Below are 12,718 nucleotides of genomic sequence, written 5' to 3'. Positions count from 1 at the left end.
CGTCCGACTTCAGCCAGGTCACGATCTCACACTCCGTGAGTTCGAGCCCCGCGTCGGGCTCTGGGCTGATGGCTCAGAGCCCGGAGCCTGCTTCCGATTCTGTGTCTCCCTCTCTCTCTGCCCCTCCCCCGTTCATGCTCTGTCTCTCTCTGTCCCAAAAATAAATAAACATTGGAAAAAAAAAAAAGACAAATCACTAATGGGAGAAAGTATTTACAAATCATAGATCTGACGGAGTCTAAGAATCCATAAAGAACCCTTACAACCCAACAGCAACAAAGGCAAAAAAGAAAAAAAAAAACAAGAAAACAAAACAAAACAAAACTCCATTAAAAAATGAACAGCACACTTGGGTAGACATTTCTCCAAAGATGAGCAAATGGCCAATAAGCAGGTGAAGAGTGCCCAACGTCACTGGTCGCCAGGGAGAGGAGATGCGAGTCAAAGCCGCCTGACACCCGCCAGGATGGTTACGATGAAAGAAAGATGAGTGTTAATTAGCAAGGACGTGGATATTGGGACCAACGGCTGGTGGGACAAAAAATGGATCGGTTGTTGCGGGAAAACCATGGCAGTTCTTCCAAAGGTTGACCGTGGAGATACCACATGAGCCCAGACATACACCCTAAGGACGTAGAAACAGAAGCTCAGACCGATACTGGTACCTGAAGGTTCTTAACGCACTGCCCACAGTGGTCCAACAGTGGAAACAATGCAAATGTCCTCCAGCAGGTGGAAGGTAAACGAAAGGTGGCGAACCGAACGTAAAATGCTGTTGTTCATCCGTAAGACGAGGCAGCCCAGACATGCTGAACGTGCATGAATCTGAGTAATGGAAAGAAACCAGACAGAAGGTTACATGTCGTACAATTAATTCCCTTCATTTAAAATACTCAGGGGGCACCTGGGGGCCCAGTCGGTTAAGCATCCGACTTTGGGTTTCAGCTCAGGTCATGACCTCACAATTCATGGGATGGAGCCCCGTGTCGGGCTCTGTGCTGACAGCGCAGAGCCTGCTTGGGATTCTCTCTCTCCCCCTCTCTCTGCCCCTCCCCTGCTCTCTCACTCTCTCTCTGTCTCAAAAGAGATAAATAAATGTAAAAAAGTAAAAAAAAAAAAAAAATTCAGATTAGCAAAGTCTCCGGAGACACGGAGCAGATATGAGTGGCCGCAGGGCCGTGAAGCGGGGGATGGGGCTGCTTGCTCAGTGGGCACAGAAGTGTCATTTGGGGTGGTGACATTTTTGGAACCAGAGAGAAGTGATGGTTTTACAACCTGGTGACAGCTCTAAACCCCCGTGAGTTGTGCACTTTACAGCAGCTAATTTTGAATTTCACCTCAATGAGAAAAAGGAAACTGAGGAACACACATCTAACTGTAGTCCATGAGCCAGACCGGTAACTCAAACTGATCTCAGGACGCCCGCTTTGTGGGGATCAAGGCTTCAGGTGATCATGGACGCGTCGGCACCAGGCCGTGTGCCCCGCGGCTTGTGGCTTCGCCCTGTTTCCTGGTCCCTGTTCCCACCAGGCCTCCTCAGTGCCACTAATCGTGGTGGGATCCTGACATGGGAGGAAAGAGAAAACGGACTTAGTGGTGGGAACGGGCTCCGGAGTCGTGTCTGTGACCTGATCTTGGACTGTGACTTACAGCCTGAGCTCGTTCCTCTGGGCCCTGAGCCTCCCTCAGAGGAAGGGAGACAAGGCCACAGTGACCGGGGTGGCTCTGCCCCTCCATGTGGGCGCAGACAGTGTGGGGGGAGTGGGGTAGATCCACAGAGTGAGGTGTTCACGGAGGCTTAGCCCCACATCGGGGTGGGGGGCACCGCTGGGCACGCAGCTGAGTCTCTGTGGCCCGGCCTCCGCCCCCGTGCCGCCCTGCCCCTGCCGCGGACCCCAGCTGTGCCACGTGAGCCACGGGTCTCGCTGCCACAGGGACTCCCAGACTCCCCGAAAACCGCCGTGAAAGATGAGGGACACGTGCACCTGCCGTGCTTCCGACCAGCGAGTCCGCGGTGTTCCATGTTGCTCGGAGACCTCTGTGACCTCTAAGGGTCGACAAACGACCACGTTGGGAATTTCGTAAGATGCCAGTGGGGTCCTCGGAGAGAGGACCCCCCAAGGCCGCTGCTGGACGAGGCGGAGGAGCGGGCCATGGAGGTCACCGGCTGCCTGTCCCCGTCGGGTTACGTTGCACGAGGCGAGACGGGAGGGGAGGCCGCCGGGCCGCAAGCGTGTTCGCCGCACACCTGGCGGGAACAGAGGGGCAGGCACACTCCTGGTGGGGCCCAGGAGCCCCTCCCTGCTCTGGCTTCTGCCCGAGGGGATATCACAGAGCCTGTGCTTGGCCCTGTCTCCCAGGAAAGGCGTCACATGCACAGCGGCGACTGGAAAGTCAGGACAGAAGGCGCTTTGCTCACAGGTCCCAGCCTCACGCCTCAGGCGGGCGTGACCAGACGCTGCTTGGGGACCCTGGGCCCTGTCCCCAGGCGGACGTGCCAGCCACAGGAGCAAGCCTTCGCCTTTGTCCCGCCCCTCACACGCCCCGCGTCTGACCAGGGAGTCTAAGCTCCAGTTGTAAGTACTTGGGACAGAATCCCCGACAGAGGGGAAGCTCTCCAGCCCTCGGTGTTGTGGTCGGGACGGGACAGGTGTGCCCAGGCTGGGTGCTCCCGGGAGCCGCTCGCCCACCGCGGGCTTCCCAGACGGCCCTGTACCTGTAATGGAGCCTCTTCACAAGGAGAACGTCCTAAGGTTGCAGAGGCCCCGAGGAAGTGTGGGGAGGAGGAGGGAGTGAGCTCAGGACTCTGCGGGGCTCCGGGCTCCGGGCTCCTCTCTGCGTCCCCAGGGCCAGACCCGGGCGGGTGTGAGCAGGGGAGTCGGTGGCCCTCACAGGGGGGACGCGAGGCGGGACCCCGGGAGCAGCCAGCCTGGGGCGGTGAGGCTGTGGGCGGCGACCCCGAACGAGGCAGAGGGTCCCAGTAACACCTGAATTCGAATCAAAACGCCCTGGCTGTGACCTCCCAAACGGATGCGTTTTTGAAAGCTTCGATGTGCCCCTCTGCAGGCTGGGCTGCGAAGAGAAGGCTGCGCTGTCGGGAGAAGGAGAGTCAGCCTTGGAGCCCAGACGGAGGGGCGGCGGGGAGGGAGGCCCGGCCGGAGGGCTTCCTGGGAAGCCTAGAAACGCCCGGACGGCTCCGGCTCCGTCCTCCGAGGACCAGGGCCGTCAGGCGTGATGCTTATCGGAGATTGGTGGTTACGGCTTTGATGATCACAAGAGATCAGTTTCCTGGGGTTCGTTCTCTAATCACCCAGGAGACTTTGTAACCGGACTCTGTCTTCGCTTGGTTCCCCTAAAGCAGAGCGTGGCCACAGGCGTGGGATCAGGTCATTTATTTTGCAGGTGGTTCTGGGAAGCTGGACGGGAGCTGGGAAGTGAGGGAGGGTTAACACGCAGAGCGTGGGTCCCTGGGCGGCCCAGGCTGTGGGAGGAGCGGGGCGGCTCCTGTGCAAACCCGGCCCCATCCCCCGCCCTGGGCCGCGCTCGCCTGTGGGCCGACAGGCAGTCAGCACCAGAGGCTGTCTGTCTGCAGGTGAGGCAGGCGGGACAGACGGCCGGGTCGCACAGAGCAGGTCCGAGGGGACGGTGGAGACCGGGCAGCTCCGGGCGGCACAGGGCAAGTGCAGCCGTTTACATCCTGTGGAGCAGCTGTGTCCGCCCGGAGCCCCGGACACGGTGTCAGCATAGGCAGCGGGCCCTGCGGTCTAAACTGCGCATCTGTGCTTTCATCCCAAAGGCCGGCTGCACGCAGGCCCGGCCCGGAGGCCTCTTCTGGGGGCCCATCGTCCGCGTTGTACCTGGGACTCCCGAGTCTGTTTCTGGGAAGGGGCCCTGCTCCCGGAGGGGTGGCCTGCAGTGGGTGGGGGGGCGAGGGGGGTGCGGCCTGCGGGCGCAGAGGGGGAGGGGCGGCCTGCAGGGGCAGGGGAGGGGCCTGTTGCCGCTATGCTGTCTCCCCGTCTCATGCCGAGCCCCGTTCTAGACCCCGACGTGAGCACGGCTGCTTTTGGAGCACCAGGATATGAGGATTTTGTTTCGACAGATTTGACTGATTTGAAGGGTTCAAGGCCCTCGCAAGACTGGGCGGGACTCGGTGCAGGGCCTGGACTGGACCCCCACCGCACGCGCCCCCTCTGTCCTGCAGGGTCCGTGTGGCACGGCCTCCCCCTGAGCCCCGCAGGCTGGTCCCTGAGGCCCTGAGGCCGAACAGAGCCCCGTGGGCTGGAGGCGGAGCTCAGGCCCTTCCCCTGCGGGTCTGAAGGAACAGACAGTGCGGAGGAGGGGAGGAGCCCCCTCGGACTCAGGGGGTCGGATCAGGTCACTGGGTCTTTGGCCGGAAATGGAGCGTGAGGGTGCGGGGCAGCCTGGGCCCCGGGCCGAGGAAAAGCGAGCGGACAGGACGTCCCCAAGCAAGGGGACGCCGGCCATCTGTCCCCCTCCCCGTGGGGGGCGCCACCACAGCGTCCCTCTGATCTCCATCCTGACGCAGGATCGGTGGGGGCCGGAGGGCAGAGAAGTTCCCGCTGGGCGTTGACAGGGGCCGGCGGGAGGCGTGGGGTCTCCGAGTTCCCTGCCTCTTGCTCCTGCCGCCCTCCCCAGCCTCCTGCAGCTCCTTGTGCTCGGCGGCAAGGCGACGAGAACGAAATCGCCATCAAAATACATTTGGGATGTAGTAGAATTCAACTCAAGACACGGTTCCATCATAAAAAGGAAAAGCAGACGTTACTTAGCTTCTCACTCAGTTCTCACAACAAATGAGTCCTCCTTCCTGCAACCGAGGGCCCGGACAGAAGCTCCCGGGAGCCGTGAAGCGACGGGGTGAGGGAACCAGGACCCCGAACTTTGACCCCGTGACTCTCAGGATGTTATTTTATAAGCTGTCTCTTGAAAAAAACACACACCTTTCATGCAGGAGCACAAGTTGACTTCTGTAAAAAGCAGGCACAGCTTTGTGATGACAAGCAAAGCTTTCGGACACAAAGCCCAGCCGGTCCTTCCCGAGGCGGCTCTGTCCCTGGGCGCCGGGAACCCCGCTTTGTCATCTGTGGAACCGGAGCCCGGCAGGTGCGCGGATCTCCAGCGCCCCCCCCGGACACACACGGGATTGGGGGGGCCGTCTAGCTGCTCTCCCGCTCCTCCACCGAGTGCTCCCACCGCTCCCCAAACTCACGCTTTATCAGGGCCTTCCTGGGGTTTCAGAGACCCCACCAATCTCTCCTCCAACAGGATTTGAAAGTTTAAGTCCTTCTCTTTGTTTTTCACTTTTTCTTTTTTGAGAATCACTTGAGGAATTGCCGACGCCGTTTTGAGTTCATTTTGTGTCTGGATTTCCCTTGTACTTTAATAAACTACAAGTTTTGCATATTTTAATGACACTAAATTATGGAGTATTAATCTTATCCTGGTGTTTTGTGTATTTGCCTACTTTTAAACTGAAGTCGTGTCTTCAACATTTTAAGTCCAGAAGTCTTAGGCAAGAAAAGCTCAAAACCCAGAAGTAGGTGTTACATTACTTGCCAAAACATGACTTAAAAAACATTTCTTTGAAACAACAAATCAGCAAGTCCTTTGTGGCTCCCTTCATGGCTGGTGAGAATACATCTAGCTTTTTCTTTATTATGAAATGGAAAGCTTCAACATTTACCTTAAATAAGTAACATGACTTTCGTCAAACACCAACATTCCAAGTTTCCCAGAAAAGAGCAGTCACGATGACCCAAGACAGGAAGAATCCAGATTCCTGGGGCTGACGGCCTCTGGGCACGCACAGAGTTCCCCACACACATACCCGGACGCTTGCCTCTTCTGCGTCCCCTGTCGTGGGAGGGAACCGACCCACCGGGCCTGTGGTCAGGGTCAGAGCAGACCCGGGGCGGTGAGCCCGGTCAGGCCACAGTTTGCCTGGCTCCCCAGAAATGTGTTCGAGGGCACCCCAGGGCTGGTGGAGGGGGCAGAGGGTGGCCCAGGGTTCGATGCCCAGCTCGCCCTGAGGAAGCCTTACTCCATGTGTGTGAGCCTGGAGGACGCAGCGAACCCAGCAGGGGAGGAGCCCCCACACGTGGTCTTAGGAAATCTTCCCACCTCAAGTAGTAAAGGGACCCCGGCGTGATCATTCACGGCAGCACGAGGCTGCGTCGTATCGGGTCCTGCTCTGAGACCCTGCCTGGGTCCGTGGGGCGTGGACGTGGGTGTGGACGACACAGGCCAGGGCCCTATCCTCGTGGGTCTTTCACTCTCCAGACCTGCGGGCAGAAGAGAACCGAGCAGAGCAGACACGGCCTCAGAGGAACGAGTCCACAGAAGTGGACCCAGCAGTCGCAGATGGTGTTCAGGCACTACGGGGCAAACCCGCTGGTCCCAGGGGGCTGTCCCGCGAAGTTGCTGTTGTTAGCAGGGGATGCGCTCGCGCCTCTGTGTTTGTCCACGAAAACCAGAATGAAGTCTTATGTGCCGGATACTAAATACATACTTTGATCCTCTCAAGTAAGAATTTGGATACTAACGCACAGAAAATGCACGAGTTCACGGAGTCCTCCTCGGAAATAGTCACACTTGGCAGCTTACCGTGTATCTCACGACCCTCTGCGGGATCCCCACACAGACCGCGCGCCCCCGCTCTCCCCGGCCTGGACTCCTGCAGGTGCGCCCCGCCCCGAGCCAGGGCCCGACCTCACCAAAACTGGCTCCCGGCTGTGACTGCGGGCCTGTGCCCAATCGTCTCTCCCTCCGCCCCTCCCCACGCCCCGTCCAGGTGACCAGCCGGCTTCCCCAGAGGCCAGCCCACCGGCGCCTGGCATAGAGCTTGCCCTGTCCCGACTGTCGCCCCACCGTCCGAGGGCCTGACACTCTGCGCGATCTGGGGGCTCTCCTCCTGGGCCCCGGACTCTGCTCCCGGACCTGGGGGGTCCTTCCATCCCGTGACCAGCATGCCGGGGCCTGGGGCTGCCCTGGCTCCTGGAGACCTCTGGCCAGATCCCGGCTGCTCACTCTGCAAGTGTCGGTGGCACATTCACGTGACAGGAGGCTCAGGAAGTTTCCTTATTTTACGGCTGAGGGACCTTGTCCAGCACCAGTGTTCCCAAGCCCCGGGCTCCTCTCGCTACGGCAAACACACAAGGGACGTCCTGTTGGTCACGGAGCCAACACACCGATGTACATGACGTAAACTAAGGCACTTAAGTGTTCAAAAAAACCCGATTTCTTCAGATCAACACTTCTCCTCAGACCCATGCGTGTTTTTCACATGTTTTCATATATATTACGCTGTCCAAATGCGTGCACATTCTCTTTGTGTTATTACATTAAACTACTCGGGGCGCCTGGGTGGCGCAGTCGGTTAAGCGTCCGACTTCAGCTCAGGTCACGATCTCGCGGTCCGTGAGTTCGAGCCCCGCGTCAGGCTCTGGGCTGACGGCTCGGAGCCTGGAGCCTGTTTCCGATTCTGTGTCTCCCTCTCTCTCTGCCCCTCCCCCGTTCATGCTGTGTCTCTCTCTATCCCCCCCAAAAAAATAAACGTTGAAAAAAAAATTAAAAAAAAAAACTACATTCATCGCTATTTTCCTGAAAACACACTATATTTTAGGCAGCAAACCCGTTTTGTCTACTTACGATTCCAAATACTCTGTGCTGTCTTTCAGATGACTATAGATTCAGTGCCATATATAGAAGTTTTTACAAGTCATTTGAGACTTAAATAAATCTGCTTCTTCTTTCAAACATGTGTTGTGGAATAGAGGACAGTGTTATAACCTATCTGTAGGGTAACACACTTTCTGGGTCGGGTGCGGTATTTACAGATATAAATTGTTTCCTCTCCCACTTCAAGTGCACACGAACGCACACCTCCAGATGCACACGGGCACGCACACACACACCGTGCACGCACATGCATACGCTGGGAGGGTCACAAAGCCGTCTGTGCACGTCTGCGAACATGCCAGCCGCAACAGACAAGGTGTCTCACTTTCCGAGACGCAGAGCGCAGGAAGCAGGGGGGTAGATGGAAAGGGGAAACGAGCCGCAGTCTGAACGTACAGGATTGCTAACTATCCATGGAAAGGGGTTGTACTTTGTAGCTTTGAAACTAGGAACCAAAAAACTCAGCAGGTTCTTTGATCGCTGTGCTGCGCATGTTTCTAAACTTGAGCAAGGACCTTGACACTCCCCCTCCCCCGCCCCCGCCGCCCATCCCACGGCCGGGGTTCTCCTGGGGCTGGGTTACTATGCACGGACTGTTTGTGCAAAAATACATGTGACTGCTAACATGTGGGGTTTGATAACATGAAAACCACCTTCCTCATTTCCTCTCCAATTTGTGTGCCTAGATTATTCAAAGTGGCAGTCACAGAGTAAAGATTGTGGAACAGAGCTGGAATTTGCAGGAAGCAGTCTGTGGGCCAAAGTAACACGCACGTTGCTACAAAGTTGCGTCTACAGGCCGCGTTTTCTTATTGCTGTAGTGATACAACACTCATAGTTCCAGATTTCATCGGTAGGAAAAGTGACATCTGTGATTTATCCATCCATATCACTTACTGTTTGGGTGACAGGCTGGAATAGAAAAGCTACCGCTATGGTGGGTCACGTCCATACCGGGCCCACTGAGATGGGCTTACAGTTTTCTACAATTTCAAGGCTATTTCGCTTCGCAAATGCAGTGGAGTGCTTACTACGTTGTACTCCAGCATCTGCTTGTGATTCTGTCCTTCATGAGACAGAAGTTAACCAGGAACAGGGACCTTATTGCTTGTGCATGGACAGGTGTCAGCAGTGGAAATGGCCCCGGTTACCTTGGGAAAACAGGTTTGGTTGTAAATCTGCGCCCTGTGTCCTGGGCAGGGCCCCGGGGGGAAGCAGGCCCTGACTGTCACGAACAGATTTACCTCCAGCAGCAGCTCTAGATGCTGTCCCCTCGCCATATGTGCTGCGGTTTTCCAGAGACCAAGAGGAAAGGCGCAACCTCTCGACTCTTATTCAGACCGTAACACGCCTGATGCAGACTCTGCACGTAGTGGGTGCTTTTTCCTGGTCATGCAGCCCTGAACGTGCCTTGGGGTCGAGCAGCCGGGGGAGGGGAGGCCAGGAGATCACGGACATGTCACCTAGGGTCGGCCGCCCTTCCGTCTACGGAGGCCTGTCCTTTGGGGCTGAGCTCAGGAAGCTTCCCTGAGACGCTGGCGGTGAGCTCAGCCCCCTTACGGACTCGGGCTTGACCTGCACCCGTGATCGAGGGTTTCCTCGGCGGCTGCACAAGCGAAATCTGGTTACAAAGTGTGGGATATTTGACAGTCACCTATGCTCAGTGCCATGTCGCCAAGGACGGTATGACGCAGACACGTTGGATGAAAGACGGCGTCAAGGGTTAGCAACAAAGGCACCAAATTCCGTGTATTTTGTATCCGACGGCAAAGACGTCTGAGTTGAGGGCAGGGGCTTGAGAGGGTCTGGAGGCTCTGGGTCGTAGTCACAACCCATTCAGGAGGCGCAGAGGCCGGGTGAACACAGAGGCGCCCGCGTCAGGGAAGGCCTGGCCGCGTCCAGCCGGGCCGCGTCTCGCAGACGCCCTGACGTCAGCCCTGGCTTCCGGAACACCCGCAGACCTGCCCCACCGCGGCGGCTCATGGGACATACCCTGTGCTGAGTAAGAGAGCCGTCAAAACCAGAGCCATAAAACAGGACGAGCCCCGCGAACGATCAACAGGCCACAGAAAGGATTTCCCGCTGCGCGGCCACCACCCGCGCTCTGGGGGGACGCGGCTTTCACTGGCCGGCGGCTCGGGTTCGAGAGGCTCTGCCTGGCCCACGTCTGTGCCACATGTCACGGCCGCTGCTGACCTGTCTCCTTGTCCCCGGTGATAAAAACAGTGTCGGCCTTTCTGCATCAGTGACGTTAAAGCACGAATACCAGGCTTTCTGGGCGAGGTAAGTGAACAAAACCCCACAAATATCTGTTCCCGATCGTCTGGGATGGAAAAAGGAGCCTCATCCCAGGAGCTTACAGGAGTTTCGTGTTCCCTTGGTTGTGGTGAAGCGTGTCCGTTGCACACGCTGAGGGCAAAGCACCGTGGGCAGCAGACCTCCCCTCACGCAGGCCCAGCGTGAGCCCCGCGCTCAGTAGAGACGACACCCTTCCCCCTTCACTCCTCTTGAGCTGTAACAGACCGTTGCTAGGGTGAGTGAACGCTACCCTGAATCATCCAAGCCTCTTGTTTGAAAGTCAAGGCTTTTTGTGAAATGTGCCGTTGCCACGATCTGGGTGGCATCGCTTTTTATAAGGAAAAGTCTCAGAGGGTGGCCTCCCCTGGTGCCACGTCCTGTAACTTAGGCCACTTGCAGGTATGAGAGCCCGGTCATTCCTTCCAGGCCCCCTCCCCGCCCCCCTCAGCCGACTTCCCTCTGTTCTCCGCCTAACGGATAGACGACCTCTTGAAAACAGAACCCTGGGGACGTGTCTTACCTGCTTAAAACCTTTTGGTGACTGTTGTTTGAGCTCAAGTCCAAGCCTCGACGTGAGGAAACGCGGGAGCCATCGCACGAGGTCAGGTCTGCAAAAACGGGGACCCTGAGGAGGGATGGGTCCTTTGGTGCTGGCTCCTCTGGGCAGGGTGGGGCCTTGCCGGGCTGGTGTCCCCCGAGGCAGTGACCCTACAGAAGGAACCCCACCATGGGGTGCAGGACGCCATGGGACCTGGAACCACCCGGGAGAAACAGGGTCCTTCCTCCTGCCCAGCCCCCTCCCCACAGAGCCCCCCAGGCCCAGCCCAGCAGGGCCCAGCTGGCAAGGCAGGTGTGCTGGCACAGTCCCGGCATCTGGCCCAGCTGACGGCCAGCCTGGAGGAGGCGGGAGCTGAGGAGCCGGGGCCCCTCACGGCCACCCCGCTCTGCCATGAGCCTGTCTGAAAGCCACTGCAGGAGACAGACTTGGGGAGTGGCCACGTCTCCATCCTGCTGACCTGGCCACACTGCGCACCCCGCTGATGTCAAACTGGCTCTCTGGTGCCTGAAGCCATGCTGGCAGGTGCCCCGGAGACCAGAGGTTGGGTCCTGCCCCCCCCCCCCCGGGGTCTCCCCGCCTGGGACCAGAGGTTGGGTCCTGCCCCCCCCGGGTCTCCCCGCCTGGGACCAGAGGCTGGGTCCTGCCCCCCCGGGGTCTCCCCGCCCGGAGACCAGAGGCTGGGTCCTGCCCCCCCGGGGTCTCCCCGCCCGGAGACCAGAGGTTGGGTCCTGCCCCCCCCCCCGGGGTCTCCCCGCCCGGAGACCAGAGGTTGGGTCCTGTCCCTCCGGGGTCTCCCCGCCTGGAGACCAGAGGCTGGGTCCTGCCCCCCCCCCCAGGGTCTCCCCGCCTGGGACCAGAGGCTGAGTCCTGCCCCCCCGGGGTCTCCCCGCCCGGAGACCAGAGGTTGGGTCCTGCCCCCCCAGGGTCTCCCCGCCTGGGACCAGAGGCTGGGTCCTGCCCCCCCGGGGTCTCCCCGCCCGGAGACCAGAGGTTGGGTCCTGCCCCCCCCCCCCCCCGGGGTCTGCCCGCCTGGAGACCAGAGTTTGGGTCCTGCCCCCCCCCCCCGGGGTCTCCCCGCCCGGAGACCAGAGCCTGGGTCCTGCCCCCCCGGGGTCTCCCCGCCCGGAGACCAGAGGTTGGGTCCTGCCCCCCCCCCCCCCGGGGTCTGCCCGCCTGGAGACCAGAGTTTGGGTCCTGCCCCCCCCCCCCCCCCGGGGTCTCCCCGCCCGGAGACCAGAGCCTGGGTCCTGCCCCCCCGGGGTCTCCCCGCCCAGAGACCAGAGGTTGGGTCCTGCCCCCCCCCCCCCGGGGTCTCCCCGCCTGGGACCAGAGGCTGGTTCCTGTCCCCCCGGGGTCTCCCCGCCTGGAGACCAGAGGCTGGGTCCTGTCATCCCCCCCCCCCCCGTGTCTCCCCACTGGCCAAGAGTGCGGTGACCACACTTCCAGAGGCACCTGCGCCCACGGGAGCCTCACCAGCATCCAACAGGGCGGGGGGCCAGGGCGGGGTCAGTTAGTGGGCTTGGGAAAAGATCATAGCGAGGAGAGTGGTGGGTCTTGCCGGTTTATGGGGTGAGGCGGGGTGACTGGGGCGTCGGGGGAAGCCATGCTTGCTGGCGTGCTAACAGCAGAAGGGACCGCGGGAGGACACCGGAGGCACGGAGGAGGCTCGGTGTGGACGAGGTCGGGACCGGGCTCCCGCGGTGTGGACTGGTCGCGATGCCGCGTCTGACGAGGAGGCGAAGAGAAAATGAAAGTGCCCAAGTGGCCGGGGTCTGGCTGAGCGGCTGGCCACAGCTTTCGTCTCTGGGCTCCGAGGGGGTTGCGAGGCTCCGGTCCCCGGCACGAGCCTGGTGCCCTGGGCCTCCGTTAGAAGCTGTCTCTGTTCAGTGACGTCCCAGAAGCATTGACTCAGAGAGCTTGAGAACCGAGGTCTTCAGAATACTATCCAGGGTTGTATCCGCAGGAACAATCCGGCCACATTTGCACACGAGTCTCCCCTGTCACCGAGAGGCATTCGCGTTCTGGGTGGTGTTTGGGGAGAGGTGGCGTTTTATGGCAAGAGGGGAGGGTGGAGAATGGGAGTATTTCAACTTCTCTGAGCTTCTCCGTGAAACTTTGCCTCAAAAGTTTGCTGCGAATCTGTAAACTTTGCCGAGGAAGTGAAAC

The sequence above is a fragment of the Lynx rufus genome, unplaced genomic scaffold (assembly GCF_022079265.1).
Source record: "Lynx rufus isolate CCGP_SWC_20201006 ecotype Redwood Valley unplaced genomic scaffold, mLynRuf1.p SCAF_32, whole genome shotgun sequence".
In the NCBI taxonomy this organism is placed as follows: Eukaryota; Metazoa; Chordata; class Mammalia; order Carnivora; family Felidae; genus Lynx; species Lynx rufus.
Note: the sequence above shows the minus strand (reverse complement) of the source record.